Source organism: Heterocephalus glaber, unplaced genomic scaffold (genome assembly GCF_053883595.1).
Source record: "Heterocephalus glaber isolate CG9 unplaced genomic scaffold, H.glaber_assembly_v1.0 deba00001587, whole genome shotgun sequence".
Classification (NCBI taxonomy): domain Eukaryota; kingdom Metazoa; phylum Chordata; class Mammalia; order Rodentia; family Bathyergidae; genus Heterocephalus; species Heterocephalus glaber.
This window is the reverse complement of record NW_028258365.1, coordinates 4,788,123-4,805,421: the sequence shown is the minus strand read 5'-3', so window position 1 is coordinate 4,805,421 and position 17,299 is coordinate 4,788,123. Positions and strand designations below refer to the sequence as shown.

Sequence of the window (17,299 nt, the reverse complement as noted above, 5' to 3'; positions counted from 1 at the left end):
GTCTGTTTTCTGTTGCTATAGAAATTTGGTTCACAGGTGTAGCAGATAGAAGTCCAACAGCAGGGCACCAGCATCTGTGTGGCATTTGGTGAGGGCTTTCTTGTTGCATCATAACGGGGCAGAGGGCACCGCAAGGTAAGGCAGCTGGTTTGTATCTCTCTTCCTCTTCCCATAAGACCACTAATATCATGATGAGAGCCCCATCCTCATGACCTTGTCTAATCTTAATTACCCCCCAGAGATCCCACCTTCAAATATTCCTGACATATGAATTTGGGGATTGAATTTCCAAAAAATAAATTTTGAGGGATATATTTAAACTATAGCAAGACATATTTTCTTCGGATAAAAAAGGAGAAACGTGAGCAGACCATGTTGCTAGATGTCTACACGGTGATAGCATATTGTAGATAATTTCCGCTGTTTTACTTCTATGAGTAATTACATCATTTACATATCAGTTACATTTAGTGATTCATGATTTATTTTCTCTTCTGTTGTGATTTGGAGAATTTATTTTTATATTTTTTCTTTTATGTCTTATTTTTTAATATCAGCAAAGAAAACCATGTATTCAGTGTGACTGTTAATCCTGCTACCTTAAGAATGCCTAGTAGGGCTGGGGATTTAGCTCAGTGGTTCTGGCGCCTGCCTCGGAAGCACAAGGTCCCGAGTTCGATCCCCGGTACCAAAAACAAAACAAAACAAGAATGCCTAGTAGATTTGTAAAGGACAGTTCTGGCTGTGTCTGTGGAGATGACTGACATGTAGGTCCACAAACAGAGAGGGAAGGACCCTCTTTGGTGGTAATGGCACTAACCAATAGGCTTGTAGCCCTGATGGAATCAAAAGGGGAAAAAGAAGAAAGTTTACCCGTTTTTTAAGAGTTCCAGTCTTCTTGAGCTGCCATTGCCCTTGGAATTCAGTTGCTAATTTCTTCAGCCTTTTAATGCGCACTTACACCAGCGAGTCTCCAGGGAGCTTCCAGGCCTTCGATCTTGCATGGTCCTGTACCCTTGATCACTCTTCTTCGATGGTTTCCGTGTCTAGTAGCTTAGCTCTCCAGTCCACAGACAGCCAGTTTGGATTCTCCCACCTCTGATTCTGTAAGTCTACCCTAATAAATCCCCTTGCATAATTCCACATATATTTCTATTGATTCTGTTCCTCTAGAGAACCATTACTAATGAACTTAGTTTTTACTGATAGTCAATTATTACAAATACTTTAATTAAAAAAAAAACTCCCTTCTCCATCTTTATTTCTGATCCTGAAGAGAGCCATTTTCTTTTGCGGGGAGGGCAGAAAGGAACTTGAATAAGGAGAGGTGGAAGTCAAGGAACAATGAGGGACTCTGAATTGGCGGCCTTTGTCATACTTTGTTAAGGGAAAAGCTAGTTCCGCTGACAAACTTAGAATATGAAATATGATTTTTACTCATAAGGAAACAATATTTTCTTGTGAGTTACACAACATCACACTTGAAGTCTTTATAGCCTGCACTCTAGAGAAAAAGTGTGTTTTAGAGTGCTTTATAAAAGTTTGTGGGATGTTGACAGCTATTCATACTATCTCGATAACAAATTCTTCCTTGTAATAATCACAACCTTAGGTAGAAAAAGGTTTCCCCTTGGAGCCTAGAAAAGTGCATATAGAAATTTCTTGAATGTTGAGAAAAATTCATCTTGTTTTACATTTTCTTTTGCATAAAATCTTCAGGTTTTGCAGCAGCTTTGTTATACCAAAATATCATAGCACCCACATCAGGTATCAGCATCAGCAAAAAATCTCTCATTTCTAAGGTTTTCACAAAGCACTTTCAGCCTCCTCTGTAGCAGGCACGGAAACACTGCCATGTCTTTGTCTCAAACTGCCACACATGAAGTTCGCATGCGTAAGGTCAATGGAAACTTCCAGGTGGTAGACGATCAGTAACACATGCGAAACTTCCCTCCCCAGTTTCGCTTGTCCATGATTCTTATATGACACAGTTTTAAATTTAGACAACTCCACCACTGTCAGAACTATTGCAATCAACCCAGTAATTATGCATAAGATATCCAGGCCTGAAGAAGACACAATCATGCTTCGAGTTAGATTCTTTGTTGCATTTATTATGCAAGCTCCTGATATGATTTAAAAAAACCTCCCCACAGTGTGCATCCTGTTTTGTACGTTAAAGGTTCGTATTTCCCAAAGACTCCTTTAATTTGTCCCATATATAAAACCAACAGGAAATACCACATTAAAACATTAAAGATGCCAAGCATAATCTGGATAGTCCCTAAAATAAAGCTGTCTGCTCTAGAGATTTGTGCACTTCCACACGCCATACTACCAGCACTTCCTCTAGGTGATTTTGTTTCTAACCTTTGGCGATATCTTCATTATCAAACTTCAGGGCCCAGGCTGAAGAGGCAAGTCCTGCCTGGGGTGGCCCTCAGCGCTGGGTGCCCGCACCCCGCCGAGTGGCATCACAGAGGTGGCGAAGCCCTGAGAACCATTTTCAAAACTTTCAGCTATCACTTTATCTCCGTATTCTTAAATAACCAGACTTTATTGTTTTATTTTAATTTTTAAACATAATTTTTTAGTTTTCCAATCCGAAATTAAGGCTCTTTCTACTCTCTCCCCACTGCAAACTGAATCTATTTTTGTACCCCAATCTTACACTTAGAGGATTCCCCGTATAGTTAACACAATTTTGATTTAAGCCATTCTTATGACTTGAAGACGATGTTCACAACTGAGATATGTAGAATATTATGATTGTGTTTTATCTTTTCTTGTCCAATTGTTTTGCTTCTTACAGAAAACCTCCCTCAAGCGTTTTATTTTTTTAGATAAAATAACCTTACTAATCCAAAAATCTGCATACCACACAATTTACAAACTTAAAATGTAAGATTCAATAGACCCTAGCATATTGACAGAGTTGCATAACCACTGCCACAATCAGACTTAGGTTACTTTTGCCATCCCAGATCAAAGTACTCTACCTACTAGTCACCATCTCCTAATCTCTCCCCCTAAATCTAGGTAGCTATTCCTATTCTAAGAATTTACTTTTTTCTTTCAAAATAGAACATGCTCACAACAACAGTAAAGATCTTAACATATCCAAAGAAGTATAAATCTTACAACATGAGTTCTCATACCATATCAGAGTTCAACCAGAGACTGACAATAGAAACATACTTAGGATATAGTACTTACTTTTCTTTTTGTCTTTCTCTTTTCTCTCCTCATTCCTATTAAATTTTTTATGTAAGGGAAACCATATGATGTACAAGCTTGTGTCTGATTAACTTCACTTAACATATGGTAGCCCCATTGGTTTTATAAGTAGCTCTCGTGTATCACCCCCAAATTCTATAAAATGATATGGTGAAATGCACTGGACAACCTCTCAGTGCCCAGTGGGCTCTTCCCAGGCAGAATGCCCAGCTGTTGTTCCAGGATTTCCTAGCACTGTCCTCCTGGGACTTCCCATCCCCTCTCTTTGGTGTTGGATGCCTACTTTCCTCCTTTTGGAGTTATTAGGTCATGTTGGTGGAACACATTCTCCAAGAGCTTCCTGAAAAGAAATGGAAAGGAAATTTGTTGAGACCTTTAATGCTGTAAAATGTCATTTCTACCTTCAAACATGATTAATATTCTATATATGTACAGAATTATAGATTGGGAATATCTTCCACTACAGTTGTTATAGGTGTTGCTATTTTATCTTGTTGCTTGATATGTAAGAAATGACACGGGAGGAGTGAAGAAGTGGGACACTGCAGGAAGAATATTCAAGATTATGGTTATCCTGGGCAAAGAAGCTGAGGGGAGGGGGCAAGAGCGGGACTGGCCTACTAGAGAAACAACGGGGGCCCAGGAAGTCTGCACAGAAGGGGATGTGTGTGCAGGAGGTGGTCAGTAGTCAAGTAACATTGGGGTTGGTAGACTTTTCTTAAAGTCTGGCTTTTATCCTGAGTAAGCTACAGCCGTAATGAAGGCATCTGAGAGACATCATGATCTGAGTTATATGGATATAAATTATGTGTATCTTTTATATGGATTATAAAGGGCCATAATGGTGCTACATAGACTGACTACAGTCTCAATGGACCAAAGGTAGGACCAGGGAGACCGGTTAGGAGGTGACAGCAGTAAGACAGGCAAGCAATAAGAAACTTGCATCCAGCTATTGGTATTCTGGCTAAAGGTTTTAAAATTCTTGAAGAGTGTTCAGTTTTTAGTTAAATTTTAAACATATAGCCAACAGGAGATGTTGATGAATGTAAGGCATATGATGATGTGTGATGAAAAAAGAAATAAATCAAACATGACACTAATATCATTCCCTGAACAAATGAAAGGAAGGTGTTGATTGCTGAAATGGAGAAGTCTACAGGAAGGGCAGGAGCTTAGTTTGGGACACCTCACTTTGATGTACATATTAGACACCTGTATGATCGATCTTTAGTAGGCAGCTAGATGTCTGGAGTTGAGGAGAGATCTAAGCTAGATATATAAGTTTTTGAAGTCATGGGCATAAAAATAACGATAAAATTCATCAGATTAGCAAAGGAGTTAGTGAATAGAAAAGAGAAGAAATCTGAGGCCAGGGATTGAAGGTATATCAATATATTAATGTGCAGGAACAGGAAGAATCCACAAGGCAGACTCAGGAGAAGTAGCCAGAGAAGTAGAAAGAGAATCAGGAGAGTTTCCAACAGAAAAGAGTGAATGACTGGTGACTGAAGTAAGGACTGAGATCTAGCAACATGGAGGTCCTCGGCAAATGTGATTAGCTCTGCCTGCAAGAGTAAACACCACTCAAGTGAGTTCAAGAGGAAGTGAAGGAGAGGCACTAGAGACAGTAAACACAAACAACACTTTAAGTGTTGGGGAGGAGAGATCTAAGGAAGAGGTTTTCATAGAACACATTACAGCACAGTTGTTTCTGAAATGATCCTAGAGAAAGAAAAAAAATTGATGAAAGAGAGAAGAGAGAAGAGAAGAGAAGAGAAGAGAAGAGGGGACAATTGCTGTAATTTGCAAGCAAGAGGATGAAATCAAAACTGCAAGGAGAGGTCTTATCCTTAGCTCAGAGGATGGATAGTATGTATGTATACTGTAGCAGAGTATATCAAAGGAATGGTGGGAACGAGCAGATGTGCTTTGCAGACTGTTTTTATTTTCTTAGTGAATTAGGAGATGAGGACATTAGTGAGAGCAAGAGAAGAGATATTGTAGGAGAAGATACAAAATAGTCATTTAGGTTAGTGGGAGAAGAAACTAGAATAGGGCAATGAATCGGCTACCAAACTGTGATGGGACTGCTGTGTAGTCCAAAAGGCTCCCTGGAAGTGAATGATACTGAATCCAAAGTCAGACCATCTAGAATTTTCCTCTAGCCCAGTTAAGCTTCATGAATATGCAAATATGATGGATGGAGAGTTGTCGGAAACCAAAATTGTGTCTTTATAAAGAAAATTTGATGAAAGAAGCAGGGGGAGAGTTGAAAGTGTATGCAGGAGAGTGTATAGGATGATGGGCCATGAAATCTCAGCTGGGTAAGGATGTAGGGACAATCAGAAGGTGGTAGAATCAGATTAACTGTTTTTTTGGTCCCTGAAGAGCTGAAATATTTTGGGATGCTAGAGAGAATAAACGAAAGAAAACAAATCTGGCAGTTGTGGTCAGAAATTCGGAAGCTTGAGGTTGAGATTTTTAAGCATATATCAACACTGTTACTGGTACAGATATGGTCTCAGATCTGAGCAGTGGAGAGTCATCAGGAAGAAATGGTGAGAATTGGTTAAATAAGTGAAGAAAAGGAGGTCAAGAAGCTAAGGGCCAGGATTCTAGAGGACATGTGTACTTAGACATCACATTGCCAAAAACTCCATGAGGGCATCAACATCGGAGAGTGACCTGAGCCAGGAGTGGACCTCTCATTCATTGTACTTGTGAGCCCTTCAATCCGTAGATTCATATCCTTCAGTTCTGGAGAAGTGGTTTTTCTTTAACCATCTCTTTGATAATTTCTTCTTTTTATTTTAACACTTTCTTTTTCTTAAAGCCCTACTAAGTAAATGATAAGTCTCCCTAACACTCTAATTTATCTTACTTTCCCTTTTTTCCATCTCTCTGTCTTTTTGCTCAATTTCTTGAAGACTTATCTTTCAGCCCTTTTATTGAATCAATTACTTCTATTATCTTGTTTTTATTTTCCAAGAACTATTTTTCTTAGACTGTAAATGACCGTTTCTTTCATGTAACAGCATCTTCTTATTTCATAGTTGCAATATTTTATCTTGTATTTCTGAGGTCATTAAATAAAAAGTTCTTTGAAAGGTACTCTTCATTGAGTTGTCTTTGTTTACTCCTAGTTGCCTTTGTTTGCATCTCTACATTTTATGTTAGAGACTTTTGTCACGTCTAGTGATACTTTTTTTTGTATTTAAGAATGAGGCACTAAAACAATTGATGGAAATCTCTTTGCGTTTGCAGTGCTTGTTAATTGCTACTTTACTGTAGAGCAAGCAATCAGGCACCTGGTCATTTCACTGGTAGTCTTCTAGATTTCAATATTTTAGGCTTTTCTCCAACCACTCGGTGTTGTCAGAAGGGATTCTTCCAATCTAGTCTGGGGAATGTACAATATATCAGCCTGCCAGTGCCCTGACATCCAAGTGAAGGAAGGAAGATGGGGGTCTCACTAATCAGTACATGACATGTAGACTTGACTCAATTCTTTTGGCCTTACTCCAGTCCTCTACCAAACCTAGTATCATTGAGTCTGAAGACCGATTCCATTTCCAAGAATTAACCCTTCTGCTGACTCTTGAGCTGGTTTGTGCACAAAGGAGAGGTACCCAAAGGGACTTTCCATCTGTAGTCTCTTTTATCAGCCCCACTTTGCATGTTTTCCTATAGGAATGTGTTAGTCAGCATTCAGTCACTATAACAAATGACTGAGATAATCAATATATAATGAAAAGAAGTTTATTTAGGTTCACAGTTTCAGAGGTTCCATCCCTGATTGGTTGGGCCCATTACTTTTAGGCCTGAGCAATGCAGTGTTGTGGTGGGAGCAAATGGTAGAGCAATCTGCTCACCTCATGGCCAAGGAGCAAAAAGAGAGAATGAGGAAGGGCTCAGGGTCCCACTATCCCCTTCAAAGTCTTGCCCTCAATGACTAAAGCCTCCCACTAGCCCCACAGTCTTAAAAGTTCCACCACCTCTCAATAGCACCATGCTGAGGGCCAAGCCTTTAGTACCTAGACTTTGGGGGGACATTTAAGATCTAAACTATAGCAAGAAGTTGTGAGTATTTCCAATTTCTGAGTCTTCCAGAGCTTTATAGTGGGGATCACTTGCTCTTTCCTAGTTTTTACTAGAATGCAAACTTTCTTTCTGCTCTGTTAACTTTGTTACCACTGTTCCATCTGCCTTCTCTCTTCCAACATTTTGTTGCTAGTTTTTATCTGTTGTTGCCTCTTCTGTTCTCATTATCTTTCCAAATTTTATAAAATTGGTTTTTATTCTTTTCCCGTCATTTTAGGGAGACTTCAAGATAGAATTGTGACCAATGCATATGTTCAGTCCACAGTGTTGAACAGAAACTTCCTTCTGGTATTTTTTTCAGATATATTACTGAAGGAACAGCAGACACTGAAGGAGACCTCACTAGGGTTCAGAAAGGTGGTAATCTTCGGTAAGATTAAGATGCTAAAGCAGACATTCTTGATGGCTCGTCCCACAGCCCTGACCAACTTCTGAGTTGACCTGCAGAGACTGTGAACATTTCCTAAGCATGCTGACTCAAATACCTGTTCATTCTGAGGCCACCATACTGCAGCAAAACCAACCCACATGAAGAGCAAGGACTCTGGTTGCTTTAGGAAGATACTACTCATACTAATCATGAATGTCCATTTTCATCTTTCTCTTGTAAATCCAAAATGCTTTTGCAACAACCTCATATCAAGTGCCAAAGGCTATTGTGTTGATCTTGGGGATGTGCTAACATTTTTCTTTCATCACAATATAGTCTGCAGGGACCTTGATGACCTTGGCACTCTACAGAACACCATTCTGGCTCAAAACACTAATGACAGAATGATATTCATATTTTATTTTTAAAAAGGAGAAAGCATGCTGTTTGCTTCAGTAAAATAGTTCCGAGGATGAGAGAAAGCCCCTAAGGCATTTGTTTGTATCAGCTCATGAACAAGAAACTTAGACAAATAGATGTGTTGACCAAGAATGAGGAAAAATCTAGAATGGTTTAAAGAAGAGAGAGATGATGAGTATAGCCTTGGGACCAACAACAGCAAGGACTGTGACTTGTTTCACATATTCTGGCATTTCTGGTTGGTTGGTTGTTTTTAGATTGTAGCTAGCACACCCAACCGCAACCTTAACATAGCAACAACATAATAAAATCAAGCTAGGCCTGAGAGGCTGTGATGAGAATAAGAAGTGATCACGAAAACCACTCTTGGTATCCAACTCATGTCTGTACACACTGATAGTGTCCTACCTTGAGTACCCTGCTCCCTGCTTCTCTGGTGAGACCCTTCTCAACCATCAGTTAGGGCAGCTGGAAGGAGCCAGGGATCGAATGCCTCCAAATCAACTGTTAGGGTTCATATCTATCTGGATGCCCCCCAAAGCCTCAAGCACTCATAGGTGAGGTTTTGGGGAGGGGACTGGATCATGGGGACATGATACTCATCAGTGGATTAATCAGTGGATTCATGTTGGGAAGTGAAGCCTGGTGGGAGAAGGATCACTGGAGGTGTGGCCCGTAAGGGTAGAACTTTCTCCCTCCTCCCTTGATCTCTCTCTCTCTCTCTCTCTGTCTCGTTCTCTCTCTCTTCTTTCTGCCCCCATGCCATGAGCTATTTCTCCTCTGCTGTGCCCCTCTGCCATGCTACCCTGCCTTGAAGCCAGCCAACAATGTACTGAAACCTCTACAAACTGAAAGACAAAATAAACCTCTCCTTTCTCAAATTATGGGTGTCAGGTATTGTGTCTCAGTAACCAGTAAAGTAACTAACACCAACAAACCCTTAACCAGTAAAGCTCAAGTCAGAAGATGACTCCAACTTTCCCATCACTCAGTGGATTAGCTCTGACACATATTCCACATGGTTTCTCAGAGGACCCCAGGCAGATAGGAGCCCCAGTAGCTCAGCAAATTATACCATACTTATTGATGTATTTCTGTTTTCTATTCATGTTTTTACTTTTTTCCTTTCCTTATCTCCCCTTCTCCATTCATCCTGGAAGCTTCCTGGAGTCACCAAATGAACATTATATCTGTAGTTAAGTCCTTATCTGGTATGCAGTTTGGAGAATCCAAATGAAGATGGTAAAGTTTTCATTACACTTCTACACTTACTTCTTCTTTCCTACACATACTGCTAAAATTTTCTTGAGAGGAAAGAATACAATATCTGTTGGTAGGCTTCAATAATACTTGTAATAGTAAAAAAAAAAAAAGGGTGGATAGTTTAAAAAGTTATTTTTACTGGTTAATAAAGGATGAAGAAATTGGACTTCAAAAAAAATTCAGTAGTATTTACCAAGGCTATCTGAAGTGCAGTATTTTATTAACCATAGAGAAATAGTTGGCAGAGCTGTCAGCTATCCAGGGATTATTTTAAAATTTCTGTCATTGGCCAACTACTATGATTAATGAAATCAACACTTCCATGATGCAGGTAAAATATATGTTGTGAGTCAAACTTAATAGGTATGTTTTTTTCCTTTAAAAGTTGTTGAGCTGTCTAGGTTACTTGTTCCTCTCTTTATCTTTCTTCTTATAGATTTTTCACATGCAGACACACACACATACACACGCACGCACACACATTTACATGCCCACACAAAACTTCATTATATTTTAAACATTTTCAAAATATGGCTCTACACACTTATACATTTTAACTTCAACAATGTGTGGTGTGTTGTCTTTGGAATGCAGCTTACAAAGCAATCCACACTGAGGGCAAGTCTGTGGTACTTTCTTTATCTCCTTCCTATATTTGGAAGCCCTCTAGGAGTAATGTTACTAGGCCAAATTTAGAAGAGCCTTCACATTCACAGAGAGAAAAATATCAGTAGACACCAGAAAAAGCCAGAGAGTAGTAAAAAATCAGAAACAAATAAGCTGTAATGGTATAGATCTAAAATATTTCCCCCAAATCTCATGTGTTCCAAGGTTGAACTTTTGGGAGGTGATTGGACTATGAGGTGCTAAATTCCTCAGTAGATTAATCTATTGATGATTTTATAGCTGAATGTGCTATTGGGAGGTGAGGCCTAGTTAGAGAACATGAGTCACGAGAGGTGTGACCTGGGAATGTTTGTTCTTGTCTCCTGCTTCTCCTTTCTAGCCAGTAGGGGTTAAGCAGCTCTCCTCTGCTATGCCTTTCCACCATGCTATTTCTGCCTTGGAGTCAGAAAACCATGGACTGAACCACCTGAAATTCTGAGCCAAAACAAACCTTTCCTCCTTTAGGCTTCAGGTGTCATGTATTTTGTCCCAGCAATGGAAAGTAACTAATATACAAGCTTTGCTCCTTTTAAACTGTATAAATGTTTGTTGAATAAATTCCATTTTATTTGTTTTCATTTTTGATGGAATGTTATTGTATAAAACCAAATGATACCCATATTCTTTTCTCTCACAAGCTTATTAAACATCCAAATGTATTCCATGATGTATTTACCCCAATATATAGGTTTTTGTTGCCCCCCACACACACTGTTATTGTCTACCTACTAATGCTTACTCCACTTCTGATGACAATTTTCCCCACTTTCTGGAAGGCCCTGGTCATTCTCCATTTTGATTAGGTGATGCTAGTGCAGAGTTCTAAGTATAGACCCCTGACTCCTCTGTTCCTGTCATAGACACAGGGATGTGAATAATACACACAAATCATACACTGTCTGTTTTGATTGTCCCAAGAGGCTATTAAAGCTGCACCAATTAAAGGTCTACTCCCGGATTTTGAAATAGAGCTAGGTGAACAGAGAGAGCTCTTTTTTTTCTAATGATGATGCCTGAGATTTGTTGTTACTCATTCACACGGAGAAAGATAGCATGAACAAGTGAAGCTGAATTACAAAGTGTTAAGTCCTCAGTTCTAGTACTTGAGATGCTCACTGCCCAACTCTGCTTCTCCCCTACTGCCTTCTGGAGCTTAGTCATTGCCCTCTTTCTACAAGATCCTCCAGAGTGTCTTTCCCATTACTCTGCTTTCATGCTCAAAGTATGTCAACTTGAGTATCTGCTGTCTATAACCAAGAGGTCTGATTAATGTACTGCATTTCTTTTGTTGTTGTTGTTTCACTGAATAGTTATAAAATCAGCTGCTTAAGTAGGCAATGCATTTGACTGCTTTTCCTTTTTGATGTCTCAATTGATTTATAAGGAATAAATGGCACCTTACTGGGATTATTTTGCCTGTTACTTTTCCCCCATCCCTGCCCCTTGCTCTCTCCCTTGCCCTCTCCCTTGTCCCTGGTCAAATATTGACTAAAATTCAAAAGCTGCTGGGCTGGTTCCAAAGTACTGGGGGAGGGGGGAAATCCAGCTCAGGTACAGTGGCAAGCATGACTTCCTAAATTATAATGTCACTATAGCTTTTGTGACCAAGGCTGAAATGATTTCAATATTCTCAAGAGTGCCTAAACAATTCTTAGGTCTACACTGATTTTTTACCCCAATTGTAAAAACAAAGATCTTAGCAACTAGCTCCTGTCTATAGCAGTACAGGACTGACAGTTCTTAAAATTATTTTTTATGTAATTCTGGAGACTCATTTCAAGGTTGATTTTAAATTTTTTGTTTTAGATGTCACTGAGTACTCTCTCTCACTGTCTTTAATCTTTTTAGGACCATTAGAAAGATGTACCAACTTCCACCATTTTCAGTGTAAATTGTCATTTTGTCCAAAATTTAGACTTTAAAAAGAGGAAATATTTGATTGGCACAGATTGGGTCAATGACCTCGGAGATGAGCAGATCCCCTATTTTAATCCCCCCCCCGAATTTTTCCACTGGGAAATAGAAATTTTTCCAGGAAAATCAGATACTGTCGGGAAGAGGAATACATAATAAGCAGCAGAGTAACCACAGATGCTTACAACATAGAGCCCCCGGTGTTTTCCAGAGAACCTTGTTGAATGCAATTGGTTTGCTTTATTTTGTTCTTTATACTGGGGATCGAACTCAGGACCTCGCGCTTGCGAGGCAGGTGCGGTGCCACTGAGCTGAATCCCCGGCTCCACTTAAAGCAATTGGATATTAGCTGCTTCCTAAAATACCACACTCACCTGATGTATGCAAATAGGTGAGACTGTTTCTCTTGAAGTTCTCACTTTCGTTTTCCACTTTGCTTAGCCTTAAGCAGGATTCCTTGACTCATTTTCTCTTAGGTTTCTAACAGGGGAAAAAAAACCCCACTTGTCTTCAAAATTTCAAAAGGAACCCTTCATTTAAAACATTACCTTGAGCGGCGTCCCCGACATCCGGATACCGATGCCGGGCGCTCCGACTCTGGCACTGTGGTCCTGGCGGAGGGGACGGCAGTGTTGAGGCGGAACAGGCGGGGCACCAAGGCGCAGGATTTCTGTAACTGGCCTGATGAATCGTTTGATGAAATGGACAGTACACTTGCTGTTCAGCAGTATATTCAACAGAACATAAGGGCAGATTGCTCCAATACTGACAAAATCCTTGAACCACCTGAAGGCCAAGACGAAGGTGTGTGGAAGTATGAACACTTAAGGCAATTCTGCCTTGAACTAAATGGACTTGCTGTTAAACTTCAGAGCGAATGCCATCCAGGTACTTGCACTCAGATGACAGCAACTGAACAATAGATTTTTCTTTGTGCTGCTCATAAAACGCCTAAAGAGTGCCCCGCCCTAGACTACACCAGACACACGCTGGACGGTGCTGCCTGCCTTCTCAATAGCAATAAATATTTTCCCAGCAGGGTTAGCATAAAAGAATCATCTGTAGCAAAACTAGGATCCGTGTATCGTAGGATTTACAGAATATTTTCACATGCTTATTTCCACCACCGGCAGATATTTGATGAATATGAAAATGAAACATTTTTATGTCATCGGTTTACTAAATTTGTGATGAAATATAATTTGATGTCCAAGGATAACTTGATTGTACCAATTTTAGAAGAGGAAGTTCAGAATTCAGTTTCCGGGGAGAGTGAAGCATGAAGGGAATAGGAGAGATGCACAGCTCATGTAATTAACGTTAATTATGTACTGTACATACATCATTTTAAACACATCAATCATGTATCCACAGTCCAGCTTCTTTGTTTAGGGTAAGGTTTGTATGCTGTGCGTTACCTTTTAAATGGGAAATACTTAAGTTATTCATGAGCTGTATAATCACCGGTGTGGCATTCATGGTTTTTAAATAAGATTAGTATTATCTATTTATAATGCCTGTTAATGAAAGAATTTACAGTTTGGTAAAATTGCTGCTAAACAATCATTGGATCACAATCCTCATGAAATAAATCTATCTGTAAAAAAACATTACCTTACTGGGTCTATCTTTTCCAACATGGAAAGGTATGCATAACATACTGTTTAGTGAAAACAAGCAAGCTAGAGAATAATATGAAATCCCATTATGATAACATATTTAAAAATACAACCCTATGTGTACCCCCCCAATAAAAACTATTCATAGAGACCCATCAAACTTAATAGTGATATGGTAGGTAAAATAATGGCCACTCAAACATGTCCACACCTTCATCCCTGGAACCTTCAATAAATTTCCGTATGTGGTAAAAAAGAACTTGGCAGGCATGAGTAAACTAAGAATCTTGAGGTTGGATGATTAACCTGGAGTATCCACGTATTATGATTTGGATCTAAAATGTCCCCTAAGGACAGCTAATGGGCTTTTAGGAAGTGATCAGACCATGGAGGCATTAACTTCATCAGTGGATTAATTCATTGACGAGTCCATAGCAACTGGGCGATTAGGAGGTAGGGCCAAGTTGAGGGGAGCAGACCATGGGGGTGTGACTTGGGGGACTATATCTGGTCCCTAACTCCTCCTTCTGTGGCTCTTTCTCATCTTCTCTCCTTCCTGGATGCCGTGAGGTGAACAGCTTTCCTTCTACCGTGCTGTGCTGTGCCGCCCTGTCACAGGCTAAAGCAATGGAGCCTAACTAATGACTGCAACCTCCGAAACTGGAAGGTAAACTAAATCTTTCTTGTTGAAAGTGGATTTATGTTCATGTGATGAAAAGCTGACTCACATACCAGGTGGGCCCTATGGAATCCCAAAGGGTCTTGTAAGTGAAAGAGGGAGACAGAAAGCTCTGTTTCAGAGTGATGTAGTGTGAGAAAGACAATCGCTACTGTTGGCTTTGAGGCTGGAAGGGAGCTCCTGCCACGGAAGATAGCAGCTTCGGAAGCTGGGAAGGCAAGGAGCTTCAGAGTGGAGCTTTTCTCATCCAACACCTGGATTCAAGTCCACTGACAGCCATTTCAGATTCTGACCTCCAGGTCTGTAAGACAGTAAATTTGGCGAGTGTTGAAGCCACTAAGTCTGGGGTAATTTGTTCTGTCAGCAACAGACAATTGATGCAAGATTACTCCTGGAAGGCAGGTTTTGGGGACAGGAAATGTGAGGAGAAATTAAGGAATGTTAATACTTCCAGGTGGAAGTTTTGCAAGAATGTATTATCTGGAAGTTAAGCCAGTGGTGGTGAACCTTTTAGAGTTTTCAATGATAACAAACAGCCCACTGCAGCACACGTGCCATAGGACTGCCAACGCTGTTATACATGAATATGTACTTCTTAATGATGCCATACAAATCAAGCTGTTTAAAAGCTCATTTTCAAATGACTCTATTGAATTTGCAAAAATAAGCAGTTTCTTAATGATGGAGGATTTGCTATTTACAGTTCATAGTTTTTTAAACAGAATATATATAGGAAATTTGTATTAGTTAAGAAATGTGTCTAGTTGCATGGATGTATGTATGCATACACATTTATTTATTTGATCAGCCCTGAGATGTCTTTTTCCCTCATGTAACTTGAACACCGAAGTCCGGAGGAAGGAGGTCCAGGGCTAGCTAAAGGCTTCAAGGTTATTAGTTTCCCACTCTTTTTCCAACTCTTTTTTTTTATCATCTGCATACATGGCTTCTATTCTCAAGGTTGCCTCATGACTACAAGATGGTCACAGGAGAGCCAGCCAGTCTTTTGCTTCGGACAGGATCTTGCTATGTTGCCCATGCTGGCCTCAAACGCACAATCCTCCTTCATCAGCCTCCCAAGTAGCTGGGAGTCATTCCCTTTCAAGGACCTCTTTAAATTTGCATTGGCAACAATCTAACCACATAGCCATCTCTGTCCAAATGAGAGGCTAGGAAGTGTAGATTTTTCCACCCCACACACTGCCATCTCCAACAAAATTAGGGTTCTCCTGGTAAGGAAGAAGAGAAGAAATTGATTTTGGATAAACAATTAGCAGCCTATGTACAGGCTTCAGTGACAATCAAATTACAAAACAGAGTTTTTTGTAACTTTGTCTTTCATGGTAAACATTATGCCATAATGAACAGTCCTTAACTGTTCTAGGCAATATATATAGACATACCATAAACATTTTATAACTGTTCAAAGTTGATGCATTGAAAAGAGAAAGGAAAAAAGCAATAAGAATAAAAACTAAAATGAAGCAATTCTGTTATGTTTATAGGACAGCAACTCAGTAAATTTAGGGTTTTTTTTAAAGGTCTTAGTTTAAGATGAACTTCAGAAGAGATATAAACTATCCTGTCTTTGAAACTGTATGCATAATCTATGTATTTGAGCATTTATTTTTCCAAATAAACAACTGCACAGATCCTCAAAAGAGCTGGTGACCGTAAAAAAGTTGATAATCATGGATTTAGGTGTTATGCCTATTTGGAAGCTGCCAAACAACAAATCTAACTAAATTCAGAGATAAATGGGGGGGTTTCAGTATCACACAAAATGTTCTCAGACTGATAGAAATTCAAGGACATGAGATCTTACTACATGAGCTACAGGTACAGTCAGACTGGAAGGGCCTGGCCAAGGACATGGATTAAATAGCAAAATGCAGTGGCATCTGGCTTTGGAAGGAGAAGGAGGCTGCATTAGTGAAGCCCACAGACCGAGCCTTGGGCTGTCTTTGAAGTAAGTGAAATCCTAGAGAGGGCAGTGTTTCATTTTGAGTCTGAGAAGTAAGAAAGAACAACGTGGGCCATCTGTTTAGACACATCTACACACAGATATTTGGCATATAGTATTAAAACTGTTTATCAAGCTCCTAAGGCTTATGATTCACAAACAGAAGCCTTGTGTACTGTGTTACACTCTGGCCCTGTTCGAGGGAGAGGGCTCTAATCCGTCAATCTCGTGGATCTACCAATACAGGTTTAAGAGCACTCAGAGAGACTTGGGGAATAGGCCAAAGTAAATCTGATTATTTTGTCCAAAGTGTCCCATGGTATAGTTGTAACAGGATAGTTATCTGGCTTTGTAGATGGCTGAGATTTTATTTGCCAGGGAAAACGTGTTATTTCAGGGCTCCCTCAGAGGTATCTAGCCCCTCATCCTGTCCCCTTCCCTCCTGTGGAAGGCCAGCTGACTGTCTAACTTGAAGATCTCCAAAGGTGTAAGTGTATCTCACAGTGTCCTTCCCACCGCCACTGGGGAAAGAGAAGAAAATATTAGAACCTTTAAAATTTTATCTTATTAATGAGGGAAATATGAATGACAAATACTCAGTATCTGGATTGACAGAGGTGGCATCCCTAGGTCAAGATATCAGAGGGTCGGTCCTCACTGCAGAGTACATTTCTCTGGGGAGCAGGGGCTGGCCAGCTCAGTGGGCAACCCTACTTCGCCCTGCTCTCCCAGTGTATTGGAACTGATGGCCACTTATTTATACCAGGTTAAGTGGATTTGTAGGTCACAGTGTCTAATTTGTGTAAACTAACTCTCATCAAATACACAAATGGCTTTAAAATACAAGCCATTCTGCTGAGAGATCAGCTAAGGCAAATGAAATGAAACAAAGTATGACCACAGCTGACATCTGTGTGTCTACACCAAGTTTTCCTCAGCCATGTCATAAAACAATGACAAGAAGTTGATCTCATCAAAATGAAAATATCCAAAGATTAGCAGATATATGAAGGTGCCCTCTCCTATCATAACACATAAATCTCACAAGTCGGTATCATGTCTGC

General features: G+C 39.9%; 2 pseudogenes; one reads left to right on the top strand and one right to left on the bottom strand.

Moving 5' to 3' along the window:
- Positions 1 to 1,806: 1,806 nt before the first annotated feature.
- LOC101708076 (membrane-spanning 4-domains subfamily A member 13 pseudogene) lies at positions 1,807 to 2,476 on the bottom strand (annotated as a pseudogene).
- Positions 2,477 to 12,551: 10,075 nt separating this feature from the next.
- On the top strand, positions 12,552 to 13,369 carry LOC101698975 (MOB-like protein phocein pseudogene; annotated as a pseudogene).
- Positions 13,370 to 17,299: the final 3,930 nt, after the last annotated feature.